This window comes from Arvicanthis niloticus, chromosome 1 (assembly GCF_011762505.2).
Source record: "Arvicanthis niloticus isolate mArvNil1 chromosome 1, mArvNil1.pat.X, whole genome shotgun sequence".
Classification (NCBI taxonomy): Eukaryota; Metazoa; Chordata; class Mammalia; order Rodentia; family Muridae; genus Arvicanthis; species Arvicanthis niloticus.
The window spans coordinates 159765951-159793008 of record NC_047658.1 but is presented as its reverse complement, the minus strand read 5'-3'; the positions used below and the strand labels follow the sequence as shown (position 1 = coordinate 159793008).

General features: G+C 45.4%; 1 protein-coding gene and 1 pseudogene across 3 annotated transcripts in view; both read right to left on the bottom strand.

Moving 5' to 3' along the window:
• Window positions 1–27058, bottom strand: part of Rbm20 (RNA binding motif protein 20) — a 187801-nt gene that overhangs the window by 125769 nt on the left and 34974 nt on the right. Inside the window, exon 1 of one of the 3 annotated variants that reach the window (XM_076924409.1) lies at window positions 8908–9175. The exons of 1 other annotated variant lie outside the window; for it this stretch is intronic. The gene's annotated coding sequence lies outside the window, so the exon portion shown is untranslated. Of the gene's footprint in view, window positions 1–8718; window positions 8863–8907; window positions 9176–27058 lie in introns of those variants that run through there. One more of the 3 variants, XM_076924418.1, reaches the window with a different exon arrangement.
• Window positions 1–27058, bottom strand: part of LOC117706540 (large ribosomal subunit protein uL6 pseudogene) — a 76341-nt pseudogene that overhangs the window by 19422 nt on the left and 29861 nt on the right.

Sequence of the window (27058 nt, the reverse complement as noted above, 5' to 3'; positions counted from 1 at the left end):
CCTGCCCTCCTTTTTTTTTTTTTTTTTTTTTTTTTGGTTTTTCGAGACAGGGTTTTTCTGTGTAGCCCTGGCTGTCCTGGAACTCACTCTGTAGACCAGGCTGGCCTCGAACTCAGAAATCCGCCTGCCTCTGCCTCCCAAGTGCTGGGATTAAAGGCGTGCGCCACCACCGCCCGGCTCTCCTGTCCTCCTTATCCAGTGCTGGAAACAATGTGAAATCTGGTGTCCTGCTTTAATAATTATAGAACAGTTCGATGCCTTCTATAAATTCAAAGATAGAATGCAAGCTGGGACTCAGAGCCAACACCTGTAAAACCAGAGGCTGGAAGTCGAAGGCAGGAGAATCAGGAATCCAAGGTTACCCTTGGATATAAGATCTGATCTCAAAAAATAAATAAGTAAATATAAAGGAGAAAGGGGGGAAAGAAAACAGAAGCAGGAAATGATGGAATATTTTGGTTGTCAACTTCAGATCTGCAGATATATTTCTGGGCATGTCTGAAGAACTTTCTAAATTATGTTGAAGTGGGAAGACCTACCCTCGCTGACAGCTGAACAAAATGGGGGAGGTGAGCCGAGTTCTAGTATTCACCGCTCTCTGTAGATGCAATGTGACAAGCCAGCCTTCCTGTGTCGCTTGCTGTGATGGGCTGCATCCCCTCAAACTCTAAGATGAAATAAACTCTCCTCCTTTGGGTGGATTCTTGTAATGGATTTTGCCACAGCAACAAGGAAAGCAGTTAATACACAGAATTGGCACTGGGACGTAGGGCTCTTGCTGGCCCAGACCTGATGATGTGGTTCTTAGGCCTTTGGAACTCCTGTGTGGGAGGAAGTGCTCACAACTTTGGACTAACAAAAGCCCAGAATTTCATAAACAATTCTTAGTGGACCATTCTGGGAGTTTAGGAGACCATAATTTGAATAGAGACAGGGCAGAAGCCCAGTTCGTTTGCTTCGGACAACAACAGGGCTCCTTGGGAATTGGCCTGGAGGTCATTCATGGGCTCTTTGGGCAAAGAGTCCAGCTGGACGTGGATTGTGTCCACGTGCTCAGAACTTAATGAGGCCAAATCATTTATTTGTCCTGTGGAGGAAATTTCATATAGAAATTTCCATAAATAAAATGTACGTAGAGATGAGAAAGAGTGATGTTGGGAAATAGAAGCCGGGTCGGTAGATGGCGGCCATGCTAAGACATCAGCCTGTCGAAGTTTACTGTGTGTTGCAAAGTGTTACCTCCCACTGGAGGACTGTAGAAATGGCACTCATACACAGCTAATTTTGACTGTCAACTTGGCAGGATTTAGAATTGCCTAGGAGATGAACCCAGGTTATTTCTACGGAGGTTTAAGTGGGACGAGAAGCCCACATCCCGAATGAGATTGCTGGCTTTCATCCCTCTGCTTTACGACCGACAGGGGGCGCAACTCGACCAACTGCCTCACCTGCAGCCACCTTGCATCCTGTGCCATGAGCCAAAATAAACCCTTCCTTAAGTTGATTTTGTCAAATATTTTGTCGTGGCAAGGCAAAAAGTAAGTAATATAATACTTATTTTTTTGGGATATATTATGTGAAGGTGTTTCTCTGATATTCAATTGTTAATTCTGCATCAGCAGAGAGCTAAATACTAGCCAGATATTGGTATTAATAATTCCACAGCCCATCTCGTGTTTTGCAAATATTTGTTCCTCACTCACCTGTCTAAGGCAATCTAGAATGGTATCTGATTGGCTTTAATCAAGACCTGACGGCCAATAGCTGGGCAGGAAGTGAAAGGCAGAACTTCCAGACAGAGACAAGGACTCTGGAAGAACTGGGAAGTGAGCAGAACAGAGCAGAGAGGTACACCTGACCTCATGGCTAGACATAAGGGCGGGATTAGTCGGGATAGAGTCAGGAGACTGCCCAGCTAAGCCCTAAGCTCTAAAATATTAATAAATCTCTGTGTCATTATTTATATGCTGGTGGATCCAAGAAAGTCCTGCTATAATATTTAAATAAACAAGTATTATTTTTATATCTATTTAAATGGTGAATTTAAATGTACAATTGTCATGGGACTTAAGCATTTATCCCAGAAAAGTAAAACATGTTTTTTGGGGAAACCTGTATGTAAATGTTTATGGCACTTTTATTCACAATAGCCCCAAACCAGAAAGAGTCCAGATATCCCTCACGGAGCAAATGGGTAACAAGCTGAATTATATATAATCTACGGAAAACCAATACACAAGTTAAAAGAATAAACTCTGACAGGTTCACCTATCAACGTGGATAAGTAAATATTGAGGAACTTAGGCTGCATAAAGAAGTTAACCCCATGAGATGATAGCTCAGCCAGTAAAGTGCTAGCCACCCTCACGTGGGAACCTGACTTCAGCCTGTGGGGCCATGTGTACACACACGCATGCACACCTACATACATGCAAATATGCACATACGTGCACATATACAAATGTTAATCCCAAAAGCTTACATAGCTATATTACTCCATTTATATAACATCTGAGAGGTGGGTATCAGATTAGTCATTGGCAGGGGCTTGGTTGCGGGGTGGAGGGAGGTGGCCATGGTTACAGAAGGGTGACAGGGAAACCACAGTGATACAGAACTGGGTGGCATCTTGACTGAAGAGGGGAAACAAACCCACACACATGATAAAAGTATACAAGACTAAATACAAATGCGCAAACAAATACATGTGGTCCTGGGAAACTGGAGTAGGGTAAGAGATTATATACATGCTATACTACCGCTGTGCAAAAAGCCATCATGGGGGGGACTATATAAACAATATATGTATATCATAAGTCTATATTGTTTTATACAGCTGAATCCCAATATACAACTACCTCAGCAAAAAAATACAATTAGAACTTAAGAACTAAGTCAAAAAGCAACAACAAAATATCTCAAACTCCTAAGATTATTTTGAGACAGGGTCTCATGTAGCCCAGGCTAGTCTCCAACTTGTTTTGAGGCTTGGGATGACCTTACATGTGATCCTCTGCTTCCACTTCCCCAGTGCAAGGTTACAGGCATGCAACAGTTAATGTGCAACTGGCAACTGAACCCAGGGTTTTCTAGATATTAAGCAATTACTCCACTAACTGGATTACATCGCTAGCCCAAGATTTATTTAATCTTCAATACTTTCATGATGCTCACTAATTGCCAGGTACCATGTTAAGTACTTAAATGCTGACCTAATGCCTACTAACACCAACTGGGGTGTGTACCGTTACCACTCTTACTGCGGCCTGCCCCAAGGGTCGACAGTGAAGGAGTGATGGCATTCCAAGGCAGGGAGCTGGATCCTCCAACTCTCCCTCCTGTGATGTCTGCAGCTCACCTTGAAGACAGACGGGTGGATAGCAACGCCCAAGAGAACACAGGGCAAATTCTTCCCACGACAAAGCCAACTGAAAACTCTCCATGTTCCCAGCTTTAAGGGAAGCAAGCACAATGGCCAGATTCTCGGGAGAACCTTTCAGTCAGTGGGTGATGAATCCTTTGACTACTTTAGGAGAGATTGGAAACCAGAGAGAAGAGCTAGACACATTTAGGGGCACGCTTCAGAGGGAAGGGCTAAGGAGCCATAAAAAGCAAATGTATCTGGGGATGGATAGAAGGGAAGGCTGAGGCCGTCTGGAACAAAATCACATAATCACATCATGCTTAATACAGTGCCCCAGCCCTGCAGCTCTTCGGCTCTGTAGACCCGGGACCACTGGTATAAACCCCATCTGCCTTATCAGCCTCAATCCCACAGGCTCTTGCAAATGTTAGACTTGCTGACGCAGGCTCTGGAGACTGAACTCAGAGCTGAGGCGCCATTCCAGGGCAGGCCTGAGGTGAGGCAGCCTGGCTCACGAGATTTTCAGATTATCAGTAGGGAAGGCAGGAATGTCATGGCCTGTGTACATGGACACGGGGTCATTCATCACAAAGACAGCTGTCACGAAATCACTACCTCCCTTACCCGCTGAAATGGGTGTCACCAGTGTGTGTGTGGTCCTGTGTGTGGACATGCACATGCAAACCCAAAAATGGAAGAGAAATCATTTCCAAAAACAGGACCAAGGAGGCCTAGAATCAACCATTCAAAGGACAGACGCCCGAGCAGACGGACACTGTGCCTTAGCACCATCACTGAGGGGTCCAGCTCACACAGTTCCCACTGAGTAACTGCTGGGACCAGCACATCACTTATGCGCTTATGGTCCAGGCTGACATGAGGCACCAGTGGTACATTCAGAGAGTCTGCCTTCCCTGGTTTCCAGGGAAAGAACCTGTTGAATTCTGGCTGAGCAGTTAAGGAAAATGAAGTCCAACTGAGAACTCTGTGCTGGAGAAAGGTTGTAAGAAACAGAATTCTCCACAGCCTGTGGCTATGAGAAGAAACCGCCTAGGGTTCAGTTGGAAGTAGCGAGAGGAAAACAGAAATCCTATCTCACCATGTCACAGCCCAAAATGATCCAGGTCTCTGCATTGGGTTTTGTCGAGAAAGGACATTTTCTGGACTGGTGAGAAATCACTTGCCACCAAACCTAATAATTTGACTTCAGTCCCTAGAAGTCATGGTAAAATGAGAGAATCCACACTTCAAAGTTCTCCTTTAACTTCTATATACATGCTGTCACACATACACACACACACACACACACACACACACACACACACACACACACACTAAAACAGCGTCTTTGCAACAGGTCTAAAAACATTCATTCCCAGAGTAAGTAGAATTTGTGTTGCCCTCTGGCAGGAGCAACCTCCACTTGTTTTTTGCTTTGGTTCCTGATGTCTTGGTGCCCTTAGACCCAGTGTCACTCACTGTCTGTGAAGAAAAGGCTCCAGGCCTGAGAACCGAAGGTAGACAGTCTCTGAGCCCCTAGACCTTGTGGAGCCTACGAACCAAGCCTGGGGCATCTGCCTCCAGTCATCCCGTTAAGTAAATGTCAAGCATCCCTCTAATCCATAGACGGCCGAGTTGTCTGTTGGCAGCTAAACACATCTTAATCTTAATCCATTCAGCTTCCCCATAGTGAACTGCCCAACAGTCATTTTATAGTTGGTAATGTGCACCTAACTTGCCCGGGGCAGAAATTTGCCTGAAACCTTCTGTTCCTATCCTTTTCTTATCTAGAGTGGAGACTGAGGGGGGGTTGGGGGGAGGGGGAGTGTAGCTCCTGCAAACTTAGACAAGCTTGTCACCTGGAAGTCTGGTATTGGTGACAAAGGCACAAGAGATAAACCCAGTAATGGGGGTAGGGGAGAAGGAGGAGAAATAAAATGGGTGGAGGGGTCAGAAGGGGAAACGGGTGTTTTTGAATTGTGCCTTTTGAAAAGAGAGGCCCTCCTGCTTTTCCGAGTCCCACATTCTGCATGAGACGCTGCTGTGTGCAGTATCTCCATCATCACTGGGCTCATCTGTGAGCCCCGCAGCCACATGGTACACGGTGAATGACTGATGGCGTCTTAGCACTGCCTGTGCATGACTTGGCTGGGCGAAACATATTTTGCATTAGCTTAGGTCCTGACATTCTATCATGTTCCCTGTCAAGAGGCCAAGTCACTCTTGGAACCCTTCACATGGAGTGACATATAACAGCACCCCAGCCGATGAGTCTCTGCTGCCCCACCTGCAGGGCAGTGGTCTGGCTGGCTGCTCTGTGAATAGAGATTTACCAAGGAAAGGTCAGCAGCCTTGGCCAGTGTCTGCAGTGCTTTTGGAGGAGGCTGTGTTACAAGGCATGGCAGTGTTATTTGTAACCGAGTTGCTTTTAGCCATCAGAGTCACTGCGTCAGAAGCTAAAAGTGGGACAGAGCTGGGTGCCCAAGGCTCTCAATGGAGCATGGCAGAAGGCTGAGGAGATGGCCATCAAAATGACACCTTCCCTTTCCAGCTCCAAGCTGCCTTCGGTGACCCTTCCCCTGCCATCCCCTGACAGGGGTGCTCTGTCAGGCTGAAAGGAGAGAACTTCGGTGACACCTTACATGACACTGTCTGGGATGCCTGTGGCTGGACAGGCGTGTGTCAGTGCCTTCCTCTCAGGGTATCAGCTCTCTTGTAGGGATACTGGGTCCCCGGGACATGCAGGCTTCCCATCAGGCCCCCTGTGGAGGGCACCTGCCAGGAAGAGGCTGGGAATCCTCTTACTCTGACCACTGTCCACTGGCCTCCCCTGCAGCCTCTTCTGGATCTCCAGTCCTGCTCCATTGCCTGTGATTACTGGGGCCTGCTGCATGCTCAGAACAGTGTGGAGCATCATGGAATGAATTCAAGAAATAAAAAGCAAGAGCTTCCCAGAGGCCATGTGATCTCTAGTTTAAAAAAAAAAAAAGAAGTAGACCTTTGGGACTGGAGATATGGCTCAGTGGTTAAGAGCAGTGACTACTCTCTGAGAGGACCCAGGTTCGATTCCCATCACCCTTCATAACAGTCTGTAACTCCAATTCCTGGGGATCTGAAGCCTTCTTCTGGCCTCAGTGGATACCAGGTATGGACACCCATGCAGAAACACTCTATATGCAATTTAAAAACACAAAAAATGAAATTAAGATTGGAATTTTTGTTCTGCCGTGCAAGTGAATGCATGACCTGGGATGGACTGCTGGGATGGGTGTGTTAACAGGAAGTCAAAGGTGTCATTATGGAGAGAGGCAGGGGCCTGTGAGCAGAAGCTTCTTAGGAGATGGGACACAATTGAAGGCTTGAGGAAAGGCTCTGTGATGGTTTTAAGAACCCAGGTGAGCTCAGGGGCCAGGCCACAAGCAGTGCGGTAACTCCGAGGGGTCAGAAGTGACTGACAGAGAAGGACTGTACCACACTCTGGTTGTGAGCACGGCAACCTTATGAACAACGCCCCAGCTTTCCTGTCTGTGAATAGCTGGCGTGTGCCTGCACTGCAGTCAGCGTCCCACGAAGGCTCCACGTGGGAGCCCCTCAACCAATACAAATGGTTTTCAAGTGCAGGGATTGCAAACTCGAGGGCCTGCGAGGTCCAGGCACAGTGACAGAGCTGGCTATAAGTAAGCCATGGCAAATGGGGAAGGAACCAATAAAAAATGGGGTATCTACCGTCAAAGGACAGGCCTTGTCTAGCTACAATCCAGTGCTGCTGCCAAGGGATGTTAGCCTAGTACCATCAGGTGGGAGGCGGGGGTTCGGGGGGAGGGGATTCTGGTCTCACGTAGCTCAGGTTGACATCAAACTTGGTATGTAGCCAAGGGTGACCTTGAACTCATGATCCTCCTGCCTGTACCTCTGAAAGGCTGTGATTACCGATGTGTACACCCACATAAGGTCTCTGTAGTGCTAAGAATCCAATCTAGGGCCCAGCACATGCTAGGTATAGCTGCATCCCTGGCCCCATATCATACAATTTGAATGTTATATGAAATTCCCCATTTTTTAAACGTTGGTAGTGTTCCTTTTTTAAAATGTACTTTGTGGACCAAGGAAACCACATAACCTAAAGCTTCAATCTGCTGTCAAGCTTTGGCTCTGAGGATAAGAAATCTGGGTTCAAAAGGTCTATAGGCTAAAAAGACCCCAGCAAAATTAATTTATGGTTATGGAGGTGAGTGGAACCAGATGTCTGCAGCTGGGAAGGGGTACCAGAGGGCCTGCCCAGGGGCTAGGAAGGTCTCACATTTGAGCCGAGCAGCGTTTACAGGGGCGAAGACGTATGTAAACGTTCCTCAAGATGGAAGCATAAGAGGTGCGCACTGTATGCAGTTGTGACTCAGTGTAAGAAGTACACAAGACGGGAAGAGATGGCTCAGCAGTCAAGGGCGCTGGCTGCTCTTCCGTTCACAACAATGGCAACTCACAGCCATCTCTTATCCCATTTCCAGAGAATCTGGTGCTCTCCTCTGACCTTCCAGACCATCAGGAGATACACGGGCAAAACATCTATATACATAAAATAACTTGTAAAGTAAACTAGAGAGCCCCGCCCATGGTGGCTGAAGAAACCACTTTAATAAAGCCTTCTGTCGGCATCCTGATGCCCTCCTGACTGCCCAACAGAACACAACCTAGGCTAGCACTTTCTTCATGGAGCCTTTCCCAACCACCTCCCCAGCCCATGTGTGCCCTCGGCCTATCTAGGTCCTCCCAGATACAGCATTATGAGAGCCATTTTCTCAGCCACCCACAAAGTGACTCTCCTTATATGCCTCCCTCAGAGCTTTGGAGCCTTGGGGACAGGGCTGGCCTGTCTGCAGTCCAGACATACACAAGGCAGTCACTGAGCAAATACCTGACCTTGCGCAATCAGTAAATGAAGGATGCTTTTCGACCTTTACCACCCACATCTATTTCCCTAGAGGTGACTAAGCAAAGAATTGAGAAACGTGAGATTGGGAGGGGCCAAAGGGGGAGCTGAAGTTTGCTTGAAAAGGCCCACGGGCGAGGAGTATTTATCATCTTATCATCTAAGAATTTTAAATGTGACTGATCCTCCTGCAACCAGCTGTGGGACTTCCCACTGGTGATGAGCAGCAGGTGTGCGTGTGCATGTGTCCACATGCGTGATTCCTAAAGTACTTCCCTGGCCCAAAATACTCCAAGTCAATGGTTCCCAAAATTCAACAGGCATCAGAACCCCCAAAAGGCTTGTCAAAACACGCCTGGGCCCACCTTACAGATTGGGTGAGTGTGTCTGGGAGCAGAACCTTAGAGTTTGCATTCCAACTACCTACCCCCTGCCACAGCTGCTGCTGTTCCCAGGACGGCAGACTTGAGCATGCTCTGGGAAGCACAGGGCATCACGGTGCACTATCCTTCCTCCCTTGGCACACTTGAAAACTCAGTGGATCGTGCCATCGCACAGCCACATGAATGATGCAGACAGACCTACAGCCGACAGTTGTACTCTCACCTTTGCTTACCAGAAAAGGGATTGCTACTTCTGAGTGCCCTTCATGGGATTCGCTGTTGAAGCAGAAGATGACACCCACTTTTGGTCACTCCCCAACAGTCACATGGTCTCAGGTTCAAACACATGACTCTGAGAGTAAAGATTTTGAAATCCATGTCCATCAGTGAACTTGTCCGCTTCCCCAAACATCTCTGGTTAAATGACTCACTTGCCAGGTTCTTTCATCAATAGATTTCCTACTTCATTCCATCACAAGAGATCTCCATTATGGGTTCCAGCCCCTGTACTAGGTAAGGGGCTAAGTGAACTTTCTCAGAGACTAAGCCAGCCAAAGGGTCTCTCTAGCAGCGTCAGAGGGTGGAGGCAGCCTTCCAGCAGACAGGCTAGCACGCCGCTCTGAAATAGCAGCCCTCGCTGTCCCTGGCAAGAGGTGCACTCTGACGTATTCAGTTACGAGTGGATGCCTGGGCATTAAATCTAAATGGCCCATGATATGGAATGCCCGGGCAGTGTGCACTTGGATAATTTATGCCTCTGCACCTGTGGAAGCTGAGATTTAATTATTTATTTCATGCTAAGTTTCCAACCTTGGGCTTCCAGTCTGCAGAGCAATAAAGCACGTGAGTTAAGCTGCAGGAGACTGTGGGACACCACTCAGCAGGAGTCAGAAAACCTAAGAACTTCAATACCCAGGATGCCACCTTTCTTGCTGTCTAAGGGTGTCCTAATGAAATTCAATCATGTGTGGAGAAGTTTTAAAACCTTTGAAATCGTAACACCTGAAGGACCGCATCTGTGATCCCTCCATAAGAATGCGACACAGGAGGTGAAAGTACAAGGTCTGAACCACAGATGTCTGGTCTTTTGGGGGTCAGGGGGGAGGCAAGGTTTCTCTGTGTAACCCTAGCTGTACTGAAACTTGCTTTGTGAACCAGCCTGACCTCGAACTCAAAGATCCTCCTTCCTCTGCCTCCCAAGTGCTGAGAGCAAAAGCGAGTGGCCTCTACCACCTGGATATCTGCTGGTCTTTTTGACACACATCTGACTTACTATAGGAGGCCAATGGCTCATCTTGGTCCTATTCTTTCCCCACATGGATGGGTAATACTGTGCTTCAAAATCATTATAACTCTCAAGTTAACCCCCATCAGCTCTTTGTGTGATGTAATAGTAAGGCATGTTTTCCCTCACTGAGATACTTCCTTATGGTCAAAGTCAGTGCAAGGATGTCAACAAGCCTGTGGTTCAAAAATTACTATTTTAACCCAGTCTCTCACCTGCTGATCACTTTAGTAGAGCGACTAAGAGTTCAAACCTCTGCACTCACCTCCTCTACACAACTCCTTCTCTGAATTAACTGGAGTCCAGCCTCTTGCTGTAGTAAGACAGATGGATTCCCACCTTGTCATATATTCTTCTCTGGAGAGAGTGACCCGTTTCCATATACACTTTTACAAAATTCCCAAGGCCCCAGCAAATATCTACCTACAGCTTCACCACAGCCCCCAAAAGAAGGCGGTGGTAAGTTCCCAACACAAGGGCCATGCTAACCAAGTCAAGGAGCCACCCCTGAGGATGAATTCACCTCAGCAACTCCCGGGACCAAGAGGAGTTGCTCTAACCTCAAATGTGATGACAGGACCGTGTTCTTGGAGGACTAAGGTTCCTGCTTAGGTTTGGTCTCTGTCCTTGGTTCTCCCAAAGTGCAAGATGTTGCCTGCTTTGTGTGAGTCGATCTTAGATCATGGGAATCCCAGTGATTCCTGAAGAGCTCGTCTCATGACAGGGATACTCCATAAATACGGGATGAATGACTCTCTACCAGAAAACACCTGCCTGAGGACCAGCATGAGGGGAACCCATGAATCTCCCCCCACACAGGTGCCTCTGCCCCTCCTAACGCTCTGACCCAGTTACTGAGGAGAAACTTGAGAAATTTAAACTTGAGCCAAATATATCACTGGTTCATTCTGTCGGACAGACTTAAGTAGGTTAAAGACCACATGAAAACAACAAAACCAGTTTACCAAAAGTGAGGCTAGCTAGCTATCAGCAATGGTTTACCAACAACTTCAGGGGAGGGCCCTATAATTTAAACTAGGCCATTGGTAAGTTAAAATGGCTTATATGTAGTTTGATAAATTCATATGTACTCTCTCATTTAATACGACAAGAATAGAATATATTAATGTGAATATATAAGCAAAATCTTCATATTCCTTGATAGATTCCTTGAGATAATATGCCATTTATAATAAGTATCATTCTTAGACAAGAAAGTAATTCAGTAAAACAAAGAAGAGTAGCTAACCTACCAACCGTGTAGTTTTAAAATGGTCATGCTTGAGTCATGCTCAGTGGAAGAGCAGTTGCCTAGCATGTTCAAGGGCCTAAGTTCCATCACCAGGACTCAACAGGTAAGTAATGTCAGTGGTCACGTTCATGCTAGAGACGGGGAGGTGCCTAGAAACACAGCATGCCATGGAAAAGCATAAACTAGAAAAGGACTATGACAAATAAAGCAATCGAATCAACTTCCTCCCAATAGAAGGAGGAACCACTTAGCTAGAGGGGTCAGCTGATGCATTCTACCAAGGTTTTCAAGAACAAGCACAAACCCTTCCTCAAGTGGTCTGCAAACCAGGGAAGGATAAAGAAGTCCTTCTTGTTCTTTGGAGACAACAGAGAACACACAGGGGCTTCTGGGAGCTTAAAGTTTTCTTTCTTCTTAAAATTTTTAATCAACATATAATCATTTGTGCTACTTATGAGACGAAGCACTGCAGCTTAATCAATATATATGATATGCAATAATTAAACCAGGGTGGTTCATATGTTAATTCCTCAAACTATTAGGTCTAGGTACTGAAACGATTTGCATTTCTGTGAGTTGTGTTGTTTTAACCCAAGGGCCAGGAAAGCATCCATTTCTGCACCTTTTTCTGGGGGTCCCACACCTTTACAGCAGCAATCCTGTTATTAAAGGCACACGTCTTAACAGGGAAGACACCTCTCCTGTAAACTACACCATAATGTCACTTGCCCATAATTTCACAGCGCCTAGTGATGAGCTGACTTGCCTAAGGTCTCAGCACATTACTGGAGAAGAGTGGAGACTCTCAGCTCAGCCTTGGGTCTGTTACTTGAAAATATGAAACGTCTGTTTCCAATGCTCATTCTACAATGTGTTCCTAGTCACTGGCAGACCTTGTAATACCATCTCGCTGGAGCTAATACAAAACATTTTTTGCTCATTTAGATTTATTTTTCCCATGAAATTACTCAACTGAGGTCTGGATCAGATATCTCCATTTAATCTGGTGGAACTGCGCTTCTCTCTAATACAGTGTAAAACCACCATTGACCATAAATATGATTAGAGCGTTCTGTCGTATCACCCGACTTAATCAATCTGCTATAAATACCTCACGGATGATTTGAGGCACATTGAATGGGCTCATCGCTTTAAAACGAAAATAAAATCAACTCTCTGGGGAACTCTGACATCTTAAATATGGAAAGGGAGACAGGGTTTGGGCTCCTTGATTGTATAGTTTTAATTTCTCTCTGCCCACCCCACTCTCCGCCCCATCAGTACCACACGGTTCAGCTTTTCCTTTTCCTTTGGATACTGTGGAAGTAGAAACACACGAGCTTACTTTTACTAATGAACATAATTTGATTTTTTAAAAGAATAAATGCTCAGGCTAGAGAGATGGCTCAGAGGTTAAGAGCACTGACTGCTCTTCCAGAGGTCCTGAGTTCAATTCCCAGCAACCACATGGTGGCTCACAACCATCTGCAATGGGATCCAATGCCCTCTTCTGGTGTGAAGACAGCGACGGTATACAGTATACAGTTGGGTGCAAGCAGGAAATTCCAAGTGCGAAACCCAAATCCTATCAGATAAGGTCATACTCTCTATGAAGGAAAAGTGCATAGGAATGAGAAGTTCACTGGAGAACATTGTGTTAAATGAAAGAAGCCAGATTCAGAGAAGCAGACTTGTGAGAGGAAAAAGGGGCCTAATGGGAAAAAGAAGCGGGGGGGGGGGGGGGGGAGAGGGGAGATACACAGGACATGAAAATGGAAAGGGGAGGGGATACATGGGTCATGAAAATGGGGAGGGTGCTGTTTGGAAGGAGTCAGCATGAATGGGGAGGAGGTACAGGGGAGGGTAAATAAAACAAACTATAATGTCATATGTGCATGTAAATAAAAATAATAAAATCCATTTGTGTGTATGCTAACTAAAAATATAATAATATTTTTAAAATCAGAGGTTCTTAATAGGACCTCAGATTATGAACCCTGAATATAGTGTACTAAATTGTGTGTATGTGTAAATAGAGAAGTGAGAGGAAATGTCACTAGTTATTATAAAGAAATGAGCAGAAGAAAGTGGGGTCTGGGTGTGACAGCCCTAATTTCTATCATAGATTTTACCAATACATTGTACAGTGGGCCTTCCCAATAGGTCTGCGAGACAGGGAATAGACGGGCCCATTCTGCAGAACAGGAAACAATGCTAGTCCAAGCCCCACAGCTAATAAACTCATAAGAAAAGGGCTGGGGAGGAAGCTCTGTGCTAGTTCCATGCCTAACACAAAAAGGCTCTGGATTCAGTCCCCAGCACTGCAATCGAGCAGTTAATCAATAAGTTTGGTAATGGATATAGCATGCCTAACATTAGCAAGTAAAAATTCAATCTCAAGTCTATCAACCAATCAATCAGTCAATCAATAGGTATAGCTCAGTGCTAGAGTTCCTGTCTAACGTACGCAAGGCCCTGGGTTCAATCCCCAGCACAGGCAGCAAACAAACAAGCCCATCATTTGAGCTGAGGACAGTGTGCAGTCAAGGTATTTAAGTCTGTGGTTACAAGGTACCAGTGGGGATTTGCACACGGTGCAAAGGTAGCACCAGTGGGAATTTCAATGGTCTCCTAGAGCTCTTCCTGCACACAGCTGTACCAATGCTGTAAAGCATTATGGAAATGCAGCGCTTAGAGGGTGAGGTTTAATTTATGCTTTATAAAACATGCAAAAAACTTGTCCTTGACCCTAAGTTGATCATGTTAGCTTGATCCCACCTCCCATGACCCAAAGCTGTGTCACATCTACCTTTTATTTCCCATTGTTCTTTGTTAGCACTAAAAACCCTCAAGAGTAGAGAGCCCTGCCCCCATAGCCTTCTAAGTCTGAAGCTAGCCATCCTGATCCTCTCAGGGGTTTCTTCTAGCTTCTTCCCCTCTTGTTAGGGACTACTAGTGACTTACTAACCAAAATAGCAAGAAAAAAAAATGCATTCTATTGTACCCTTTCTATCTAGGTGTTTAAATGCCAGCGCTATCTTCCAGCCACCTCGTGATCGCTCTAAACTACACAGCTGTCAACAGAAGGACAGAAAACCAGAAAGTCCTGGTTGACTTGACTTGACAGAACACAGATTTGTCACCAGTTAAAAATAGATCACCCACCACTCAGAAGGGCACAGGACAGCTTTCAACCCTATCTCTGTGGCCTCCAGCAGTTCAGGGAAACACACCAAGCACTTCACAGACAACGCACGACCAGATAGCCTTTCAGAATAGCACCATTTCAATGTGCTCACCAAGGACGAGATGACAATGAACCCATGAGGTTACATTTGAAAATCCTTACATCCAAAGTGATCATAACCACAAGAAAGGACAATAAAGGCACACTCAACAATGTTCCCAAAACAGCTGCTCCGGCTGTCTTATTTCATAAATAGGCATTGCCACGAAGCCTACCAATGCGCCAACTCCAGCATCCTTCAGGTGGGCGGCTCACCCTGGCATAAGGCTGTTCAGAATATAGTCACTTCTTAAGAACTTGATATCTTGGCACTTAGCTCGGTGACAGAATGTCTGCCTAGTACGAAGACACCTTAGGTTTGAGTCCCACTATAGCCCCTACCCCTAAGAAAATGATTGAAAAAAAAAAAGAGTTAAGAAAGAAATTTTAAATACCACTATGACCATCCAGGGGTTTTGTTGTGTTTGGTTGTGTTTTGAGATGCAGTCTCCTGTATCCCAGGATAGTCTCAAACTTATTATGGCCTAAGGATGACCATAAATGTCTGCCTGCATATCCCAAGTGCTGGGACCATGGACATATATCCCCAGTGCTTAGAACCTGGAACTTTGTGCATTGGGATAGGCATTCTATCAACCAACATACATCCTAGCATCAGTTAGATTTTGGGACAACAGCTCTTTATCTTACCCACATGTTTGAGCATAGGGGGTTGTTCTCAAGGTCCCATGGCACAAGAGAATAACGCCTGATGCAAGCACGTAACTCTATCATGCTGCTAACAGCTCATGAAATAAGTGCCTCGTGACAGACTGGCTTCTCTGTTGTAACTTTTTAAGTATTAACTGACCAATCATCATCCAACTCTAATGAACAAGATGAGTGAGCTCTAGTGAGCTCTGTGGAAAAGCCATTGGAGCAATCCAAGTTGGTTGTGTACGTTTGGGGTTTGCCATCTTTGTAAATGTCCTAATGGTATGTGGGATAACAAGTTCTTGTCTATCTTTTCCTTAAATGACACTGTGGGGCCACTATTTACAAAGATCTCTCTAAAAGCCAAATAAATTTACTCACACATTCATCAAAAAGATAATTCAAATCTTTCAATATGAAAAATGTAATCCTCTCATCTGACAGAGGGTGTGTCTTTACTTTTCTTGCTTGCTTGACCACAAACTTACGTAAAAGCATGTTCTAAAATTATATAAAAAGCTAGCAAAACAGAATATCTGTGCTCTCTAGCTGCTCACTGAATTATCCTTGCAATCACTATATTTATCTATTTATGTATGTATGTATGTATGTATGTATTTAAAGTCTCTCTACACAGACCTAGTTGTCCTGAAGCTTACTATGTAGGGCTGAGCTCAAACTCACAGAGATTCTCCTGCCTCTGTCTTCCCAGAGCTGGGATTAAAGGCATAATAGTAAGTGTTTTAAGTTTTTGGAGCACTTGAAGTTTCTCCTCTTTTAGAAAACTAACTTGTCATACTCGGTTTGTTTTCCACAACAAGTGAAGGCACTCCAAGCTCTGACTGACCTTCTGACTGAGACAAATCATTTAAACAACTGGAACAGACAATGACAATGAGAGGCTGTGCTGAGGGAAGGGCCTCCTTAAAGAAGCAGGCAGGCATGAATATTCCTGAGGAGCAGGAAGCAACGGAGAATGAAGGATAAATTCACGCCCTACAGAATTTACAGATATCCTCTAAAACGTTCTTCGCAACAAGATTAATGAAACCCAAGGGCCATCTCCACCCACCCCCACAGCACTAACACTGTATGAGGCACAATTGGGTCAGATCACACATCCATCCAGTGCTCTGAGCTGAAAAAGACTGCCTTTTACCATTAATAATCATTTGTTTCCTGTGCTGGGATGGAATCCAGAATCTTGTATCTGCTGGGCAAGTACTCTACCATTCAGCTACAAACCCAGCCCTTGTCATTAATGACCTGAATTAAGGAAATGCAGACTTACTATGCCTGATGCACCACATGCCCTTAAAGCTGAAACTAGATAAAGGCAACTGTGAAACCTAGAAGGTGGTTAAGAATTAGATGAGATGCCAAGCATGGTGATGCACGTCTTTATTCCCAGCCCTCTAGAGGCAAATCTAGTCTACATAGAGAGACAGGCCCTAACGTTGAGACCCTGTCTCAAAATTAAAATTAGGTGAGACCAAAACTTTAAGCTCTGTGATCATCATTACCCAAATTGAAATGACCCAAATCACACCGATACAAGTCACACTGATACAAGCAAGTCAAGGGCGGATAAATAAGTGAGAGAAAGGATGGCCCCTTCTCACGAGAAGATTGCAACTAGTAATCGAAGGAGGAATGAGTGTCCCAGGAATCCGGCGCAGTAGTGCTGACTCCACTAAGGAATGCTAAAATTAGCAGGTGAAAGTTTGAAAGGAACAGTACATTTGCATATTCTATACATCTCCAGGGAAATTATTTTCAATTATAAAAGGAAAAATAGCAACTTTGAACTTTGCAGCCGACACCTCCTTAATCACATGCAGAGCACCGATGCCCACGAACACATTTTGTATTAACACACACACACTAGACAAACTCAAACCCAGGAAATGTTGTTCACAGAGGCTAGAAAGCCATAGCCTAAAGACTAAACCTGAGCCTCTGCCTGTTTCATAAACAATGTCAACCTGGGACACAGCCCTGTCATCCACCCGAATCTTATCTAAGGCTGCTTTTGTGACGGTGACGGTGAGTGGCTGCAACAGAGACCACATGGTCTGTGAAGCCTGGGACGCTTATCTGGCCTGTGATAGAAAGAGTTGACTGATCCCTCCTAGCCTATGAAATAACAAGCCAATCTCTTGAAAAGTGTCAAGGTCACCAAGAGAAGGAAAGATTGAGAACTTGTCACACAGTGGAGATGTAGCAACCCAAAATCAGATGGGATTCTGAATTACATCCTAAAATAGAAAAAAAGACCTGGGCTGGTGAGGTGGCCCAGTGGTTAAGGCCACAGGCCACTAAGCCTGACCATCTGTATTCAATTCCCAGAGTCCACCTGGTGTAAAGAGAAAACCGAGTATTGCAAATTACCTACTAATCTCCACCTGTGCTCTAGCCCTTCTATGTGTTCTCTCTCCCCCTTTTCCCCTTCCCTCTGCCTCCCTCTCTCTCTGCCTCTCTCTCTCTGCCTCTCTCTCTCTCTGCCTCTCTCTCTCTCTCTCTGCCTCCCTCTCTCTCTCTGCCTCCCTCTCTCTCTCTGCCTCTCTCTCTCTGCCCCCCCTCTCTCTCTCTGCCCCCTCTCTCTCTCTGCCTCTCTCTGTCTGTCTCTCTCTCTCTCTCTCTCTCTGCCCCTCTCTCTCTGCCTCTCTCTCTCTGCCTCTCTCTCTCTGCCTCTCTCTGTCTCTCTCTCTCTGTCTATCACACACACAGAGTTAAATAAACGTACAAAAGTTTTACAAATGAAAACAAAGGCTGAGAGGTTTTCTGTGTGATTGTTACTAGTATCAATATTCCATTCTTGGTTTTCAGAAATGTATCAAGCTTGTATAAGATGTGGATACTTGAGACACTAAAGTGGAAAATATATAGCAACTTTATGGAGTGTTTGAGATTTTTTTTTTTTGCAAGTTTTCTGTGATCTAAAGTTATTTCAAAGTAAGAAGTTAAAAAAATAGCTGTGATAACCTATCAGCCTGAGCTGAGCCGAGCAGCTGCAGCTGTCGTCTCTTGGCCACCAACCTTCCAAGATTCGTGTTCATGGGGCTTAAAAGCAACTGTAAAAATAATTCCAGAGTCGGCAATGCTTCAGGCTGGAGCCTGGAGGCAGGCAGAACATCCCTCGCTTCAGGCACTGCCTTGAACACATTGTAGCAGGGATCCCTGCATGGAAGGTATGGTGGCAAATCTCTCCCATACCATCTCCTGTGGAGTGTGAAGATATTCTTCGGAGTCTTAGGAAGGGAGGTCTGGGCAGACCCTGTGGTAGAGGACATCAAATCTGACAGCAGAGGGAGATAGTGTGTCCTTGGGATTCAGAGCCAGTTCTGTCACCAGTTTCCTAAGCAGCCCTGACAAGGGAGTGAAATGTCTTCAGCTACGTATCACTTCATTGCTCAAAGGCTGTCACAGATGGTCGGCGCTGCTTGGAGAGAACGTAGCCATGTTTCTCTCCTATCAAGCAGGTACCCACAGAGGTGTGCCAACCCAACTCAATGTCTTTCATACAAAAAGATGAAAAGAATCTGAGTGTGGTGCTTACATGGTAAGCTGCTACTTGCTTAGCAGGATCTGATCTCTGGCACCACCAAACTGGGAATGGTGGCACATACCTGCAATCCTAGCATTTAGGAGGGGAATAGGAGGATCAGGAGTTCAAGGTTAACCTAAGCTATAGGGCTATAGTTTGGGGCTAACCTGGGCTGCATAAGGCCCTAACTCAAAGGAGGGTAGGAGGAGGTTACAGAACTTGAATTTGAAGAATGGGAAGAGGAGAGGTATTTTGTAAGTTCTTGTAAACAAACGCTGTCCAAGCCACCTCTTCAGAAGGGCCCACATCCTTCAGCCACGGGATCACCTTTTCCTAGAAGTGTCACAGCTGGAGTCAAGTAGTTCCAGCCACACTGTGCTGAGCCATGTAAGGTGGCTGGGAGCCTTGCTCCCCGTCCCCCAACCCTCCCCCCCCCCCCCGGCCCCACCAGCATCCATCCCTTTATTCACAGGTGCCATGGGCAGTGCACAGGAGCCCAGACTGGTTAGCTGCGAGTGTCACTCCCAGGACTGGCCAAACACCCTTGGCAGGTTCTGATTCACAGCTGATCGTGAGACTCTGAGAGACCCAGGCTATCCATCATGCAGTCTCAGAGCAGAACATATGAGGCTCCTGGCCCCTTTGCATGGCCTGAGCTCCTCCTCCGGATTTGAAAGCCACACCCCAGGGATGAGGAAGAACCTGGCAGTGGCCAGTGGCTTCTGGAGACCGAAGAGGAGGCATTTTATGAATGAGCCATTTGGACAGGAAATCACCCAACGGGGCTTCCCAGGCGGAGCCATCCCTCCCCCGCTCTGAAAATTCCTTCATCACATCTGCTCGGAAGGAGGCGACACACCCTAAAAGCAAACCCACCGCCCACTCCCTGGCTCCTGCTTCCATCTAGGACCTTTCAGGGTTGTGCCAAGCAAACTAATCCTAATTGCTTTCCTCCAGAGCAGCCTGTGTGACAACAGGTGCCGGCTGACAGACCATGACTCCGAGTTTGTGGGTTTCGTTGTTTTTAAATTAGCTTAAGTAATTGTTTTCAAGTCATTTTGCCCTTCCTAGGAAGCTCAGATGAGGAGGTGAGAGGCAGCAATGCTAATCCAGTGACGGAACAGAACTCTGCCACCTGTGGCACCAGAGGACACGAGCCGTGAGTGACAATAGCCAGATGATCCACTCTGGGGCCATCTGCACCGCGCTGGTCTGCCTGAATGGGAAACTGGTGGGCGCGAGCCCAGTCTGTCAGGGCTTCTGGAAGACAGTCCAGCCACACAGTAGCCATGCACCAAGCTTGCTCTGACTAGCCATGCCCTCTCGGTGGAAAGCCCCAGCTGCAAACATATAGTTAGACCATCCTTCCATCTGGCCTTCTGATAGAACCTTAAGTTTCACAAGGGAATCTAATGCCCATGCTGTGGGGCAAACACCACAGATATAAAGCTAAGGGGTTACACGATGCACCTTGCTAAAGAACACCACTAGCAAATGCTGTCATGACTATTAGTGGGAAAAGACAGACAGACAGCAACATCTTTTGCTGTTTATCCAGGCAGCAAATATCTTTTGAGTTCATCGTATGCAGTAGGCACTGCACCAGATGCATTATTATTCTCTCTCATTCTTGTCCTGACTCTCAGAAGTCAGGAGCATTTGCCAACAGAAACAGAAATTTCTTCTGTACTCTTTCCTTCCTAATTCACTTCGTTTGTAGTCCTGCAGAAGTTGGACAAAACTATTCTTCCATTGAACTACACTCCCAGCCTGGAGGCTCATTTTATAGACTAGAAAACTGAGACTCAAAAAAGCCAGAATTTCTGCCCAAATCCACTAGGTAACTTGTCAGATATACTGGCCCACTGGCTCACCAAATTGGACTTTGGTGGTGTCCATACTTTGGTCTGTCATGGGATAGGTAGATATATGTGTTGTATCTCCCCTGGAAATGTTCTGTAGCACAACGCTAACAAGCAGAAGATGCTCGGTAAAAACCTCTTGGTGTTGAGTGAATCAAGAATGAAGTGGCTTCTGGCTCAGCTGGGAAGCACCAAGCCCTAGGGGGTGCATAGATCCTTTGCTTCAAGTGAATTAGAAAGCCGTTATTTTACCAGGCAGGTTGATACCAATACTCTTGAACAAATACACATTGTATAAAGATGCATATAAAACTCATATCCATTGAAACCACCACATATTTTAAGATGCTGTGTGTGACAAACTTTTCCTAGAGAGACATAATACACACATCTATTCACACCAGATAGGGATCCCACAACAGAACAAAATGCAGATATACCAAAGTCCAATTTGGTGAACCAATGAGTTTTCCTGGGGTTACTTATAGGAGCACAAATGGTTCAAAGACAGCTGCCTCACCAAAGCCCACCCAAGCATGGGTGACAGCTCAAAAAACCTGGGAACCTAGAACACACTGCACAGCCCACAGGCAGCTCAACAGGTTGGAGAGTGTCCCTTTCAGGTGCCTCAGTTGGTCTAAATCTCTTCCAGGCAACTCAGCTGGTTTCCACTTCCCACAGGCAGCTAGCTTGTCTGGTCTGAGTCTTCCTTTGCAACTCTGCTTGGCTGAGAGTTGTCTTGTAGCTTGGCTTCTATTGCTTAAGGTGGCAGAGAGGGGCCCAGTGAATCTGGTCCATTTCAGGAACTTCCTGAAGCTAGTTTGAATTGTCTACCTTCCTACTCAAGGAGCCTCCTTACAGGATGGAATGTTTTTCTTTCTTTCTTTTTTTTTTTTTTTTAAATCTTTTTTTTATTTACTTTATGTATATGAGTACACTGTCACTGTCCTCAGACATACCAGTAGAGGGCATCAGACCCATTACAGATGGTTGTGAGCTACCAGGTGGTTGCTGGGAATTGAACTCAGGACCTCTAGAAAAGCAGTCAGTGCTCTTAACCACTGGGCCATGTCTTCAGCCTCAAGAGGTTTGTTTTATTTTGTTTTGTTTTGTTTTGTTTTGTTTTGTTTTGTTTTAAAATTGGAGCTGGAGAGATGGCTCAGAGGTTAAGAGCACTGGCTGCTCTTTCAGAGGTCTGGAGTTCAAGCTAAGCAACCACATGGTGGCTCACAACCATCTGTAATGGGATCTGATGCCCTCTTCTGGTGTGTCTGAAGATAGCTACAGTGTAGTTATATAAATAAAATAAATCTTAAAGGAAAAAAAAACCACCTCTTAAATGCATAAATAAACTCTGAAAAATAATGGAGAACATTTCACTTTTCCCAAAATTCCAAATAGCTCAAATATGTCCTCAAATAGCACCAACTGACCCTTGGCCTCATTTTAAAGGTTAAAAGTTTTACAGAGAGTTGGATTTTAATAAAATTTTCACATTTTCAAAGAAATTATTTTTTTGCAATATTTTAACTTCTGGTTTTGTTTTTGCCTTTTATATCCCCAAAATTTGAAACCAAAATTAAGTCAGATGCAAAAAGTAAATAATGTTTGTTGATTCCAACAAAGCCAATTTTGATTGTGTCCAGAACTCAAAACCAAGGGGCCGGAGAGAAAGCTCAGTAGTTCGGAGCACTGTCTGCTCTTGCAGAGGACATGAGTTTAGTTCCCAGCACCCACAGGATAACTTACAACCATCTGTAACTTCAGTTTCAGGGGATCTGACACCCTCTTCTGATCCCCACAGACATCAGGCATGCGTGTGGTGTACATACATATAGACAAATGCTTGTATACATAAAATAATTAGTAAAAAAAAAAAAAAAACTAAAGGAAAAGAACAAATTATACACTTGTCAAAACCAAGGACAAGAATTTGGGCTTCTCTATAGACCACTGGTTCTCAACCTGTGGGTCACATCCCCTTTGGGGGTCAAATGACCATTTCACAGGGGTCACCTAAAACCGTCAGAAAACATAGATATTTACATTGCAACTCACAACAGTAGCAAAGTTACAGTTTAGAAATAGCAATGAAAAAGTAATGTTATGGTTGGGCCAGCACAGCATGAGGAACTGTATTTAAGGGTCTCAGTATTCAGACACTTAGAAACTATTGCTATAGGCCCCCAAATTCTTAGATAAAGCAATGTAAAGGGACAATCATCTATAACCACAGACCATCACTCGAGAAATGTAGCACCATGAAGACCGTTCTGAAACACACGGGACTTTAGCATGAGAAGCACTGAAGTGGCTTTGGTGGTTACTACTGAGGCTGGTACTCTCAGCTGCTATTTCTTCCTGGGAACGTTTGTAAATGCTGCTTCTGTTCTGTTACACTTGTTTAAGCATTCAGTTACAATCATTCCCTGCATTGACTATAGACTATTGAGAATACTGTCGTCAGTTCCTCCTGAGAGGTACAGGGCACTTAGCTATGGTCAGCACAGACAGGAAGCAGGATCTGGCAGAGAGAGACACTGATAATTTCAGCAGATCCCCATTTCAGGCCCTGGAATGCAGGACAGGTTCCAGAGCCTGTGCCAAATCTCACTACAATAACAATGTCCTGGTTTTACCCTCGACTTCTGGAAGACAAAAAGGAGATTCGGTTCTTGGAGTGATGCAGCAAAAAGAGAGAACTTAGAGTCCATTCCTCGGAGACCCTGGAAGGGATCCACCACTGGATCCCAAGATCTGTGCTGACTAACCACTCACTGCAGGTAGTTGCCAAATGAATCCTACCTCAAGGAGACCTCATCCTCACCCCCTCAGGTCCTCAGGGACCCTACATATATCTAAGAAGTGCAAGCCCACAGCAGCTATCCTCTCTTCCAGAGATTACATCTCCATTTCATATATGAGGATATACGAAGCTCAGAGGTGTTGGAAGGCAGGCCAGAGCTAATAGGTGACATTAACAAAGATGAACTCAGGTCAGTGTGACGAGCAGCCTGACCGGTCCATCTGAACCCTAGCCCTGCCACATACAGGCTGAAAGTTAGGTATGCAAATTCCAGGTCCTCTGTTATATAGGAGATATAAGAATTACCTATTTCAGAAGGTTGAGGACCAAAGTAAGGTATTGTTTATATTAAAACCATATTTGGTAAGCCCACAATACACTTTAGCTGCCAATAATGACCATGGTGGTGGTGATGATTGTTGTGATGGTGATGTCAGCAATGGTGACAGGGATTGTGGATCCAAGGACAAGCCTCTGGTCTTGACTTTGAAGGCTTTAACCAAACCTAAACCATTATCATATTTATCAACACAATTATATAATAAACCCTAATCTTGAAAGGAGACTTCTTTTGCCTTTCTTCTCATCACATTTTCCCCCTGGAGATGTGGTACTTTGAATGAAAATGGCCCCTTAGGCTCACACATTTGAAAGCTCATTAGTGGAACTGTTTTGGGAAGGATCAGGAGGTGTGGCCATGTTGGAAGTAAGGCCTTCTTAGAGGAAGTGTGTCACTAGGGATGGGCTTTTCACACCATTCATTCTCATTCATATTCTCTCTCTCTCTCTCTCTCTCTCTCTCTCTCTCTCTCTCTCTCTCTCTCTCTCTCTCTTGTCTGTGAATCAGGAAGTAAGCTCTCAACTACTACCCTAGCACCATGCCTGACTACCTGCCCCCTCTATAAATATAATGGACTAAACCTCTGAAACTATAAGCAAGACCCCAGTTAAATGTGTCCTTTTATAAGGTGCCTTGGTCATGGTGACTCTTCACAGCAATAGAACAGTAAGACGGAAGGCAGCTTCACTAACTGCTTCTGCTTGTCCAGAACCTTCTCCCGGCTTCATGGATCCTCCAGTCATCCCACCACTCCCATGAAGCTTTCCTTGTTGTTCCCCAATGCTGAATCCCAATGTTCTTTGACTACCACATAATTTGCATTGCACAACTCTGGCAAGCAATCATGCCCTTGAACAGAGAACTCTCCCTTCATGAAATAGTCATTAAGCATGCCAGCTCTGTTTGACTTATCATATGTGAGACAGACACTTGGATATCCTCCCTAGTCAATGACACAAGACTAGTGTGTGCATATGGACAGGCATGCACTCATATAAAACAGACATGTTCCCTTGTGGGGGACTCAAAAAGTTATTTATTGGCTTAAGTTGGTTTCAAATTCCAAGAGGGCAAACACAGTGATGAAAGAGCTGTACAAATGCAAACCAGATGATCTCAAGGAAATCAGGCTCTGCACCTGCATGCAAGGGTCATCTTAACACTTGCAACACTACCAGCTTGAGAAGATGGAGTCTCCCCCAATGCAGCTAAAATTACTTGGATTAAGCAGACTCATCATCAATCCAGTGAGCTTTCTTGTGATCCAGACACTTGGGACACACAGTTGAGCTCTGTGACCATGACAAAAATGTCTCTCTCCAGATTACATAATTCAAGTCTGCTCATCATCTAAGAATGAATTGAGATTGATTCTGAACTGATGCTTGGGACTTGTTTAGGCTATAGGCTGCTTGGTTCCTCAGACCCGAGAGTAGTAGAGCAAACACCACAGGGTTTTCAATGTCCTCTGTAAGCAATGTCCTGCAGATGCTCCAGCAGAGTGAGGAGCTGGGGAACAGGCTCTAGGGAATGCTCCAGGACTTGACCATGATAACCCCAGTATGAACCCCATGTGACACAATGCCTTTGTTAGTGAAGCCCAGCTAGTCCCCTGAAGAGAAGCCCTCTCCCCCAGGCAAGCCTCCAACAAGCAACACCACCATGTAAGTGTTACAAGTGACACACTTTTGGCCCTTGTCTTAGTTTGGGTTTTATTGCTGTGAAGAGACATCATGACTAAGGTAACTCTTATAGGGACATTTCATTGGGGCTGGCTTACAGGTGGCATGCAGGCAGACATGATGCTGGAGAAGAAGCCAAGAGTGCCACATTTTAATCCTCAGGCAACTTTTTCTTTTTAAAAAAATTACTTCATATATATGCATGATAGTAATACATATCAAATTTTATAAATACATATTTTGTATTTTATATAATGTATATTATATCATATATATATATATATATATATATATATATATATATATATATATGGTTTCCCTCACCATGTTTAGGAAGACACTCCTGAGGGCTGAGAAGACAGCTCAGTCAGAGAAGAGAACTGCGCCCTGCAGGTTATCCTGCCTTCCACAAGTGCACAGTGCATGCCCACATGCCATTGGACTTCAGTGACTCTAGAGGCTGTGTGGAGTTGGTGTGCTTTAAGGAACTGTTGACAAATGTTATAACTTTAACCTATGAGCTTGAGGCACATAAGATAAAGGCAGCATTTTCCACACAGGACATACTTTTGGGGGTTGTGGACAGGCCAATTTACTTCCTCTGTGTGTATGTGTGTGTGTGTGAGAGAGAGAGAGAGAGAGAGAGAGAGAGAGAGAGAGAGAGAGAGAGAGCGCATGTGCGTTCACATGCACGCACAGCTTAGAAGAAGAAGGGATGAGATCCTCTAGAGGTGGCATCACAGGCAGTTCTGAGCCCAGCAGGATGGGTGATAGGAACCAAACCCCAGTCCTCTGGAAGAGCAGTAAGCACTCCTAACTGCTGAGCCATCTCTCCATCCCCTAACAATTTTAAACAGAGACAGACAAACTAAACTAAAACTAAAACCCAGCAACATATATATGTATATTTGACAGACTATTATACAGACAGTGTATACCTCCATAAAACAAAGTGGTCCTCTGGTCCATTGGCCCTGTCTGGTTCTTCCCCACCCACCACCCTGTCCTTGCCCCCCTCTCCCACCCCTTTCCCAGTGAAGTACCTAAGCTTCTGAGGAGACAAGAAGTTTCCCATTGGTTCCAGGCCAATGAAACACTCAGACAAAAGTCGCTGCAGACTAAGCCCTCCTCCCAGGTTGTCCTCTGACCTCCACACATGCCATGCATCCTGCATACTCACTCGAGTCCCTGCACACATGTGTGTGGAAGGGAGGCAACACACAACAAACACTAGAGGAAAAGGAGGACAGTAACTAATTTATACAGACGCCAAACAGCATCTGATTGGAGAGTGGAGCCTGCTTTCCTGATGCTGCATATAAGCTTTATTTGACAGACACTGGAAAAGCGCAGCCCTATGGTACAGCCTATCACGGGGTGGGGTGGGGGGAGCTTTGAGCTTCCTTCAGCTTCAGGCTTGCAACTTGGAAATGGGGAAAGGGGTCTTGGCCAGGACACCCTAAATCCCGTGAGTGGAAGCAGAGCAGATCCCCATCCCCCACCCCCATGATGCGGCATCTGCTTGGTATAGAGGCAAGAGAAGGATTCCTTCTACCCCGAATGCTTCCCAGTTTTCAAACATCTATCAAAGTTGAACCGCTAGATCTGCTAAGCTGGATATCAAGGAGGAGGGCTGGAGCGGACCCAGGCCACAGCGGCGAGCCCCGCTG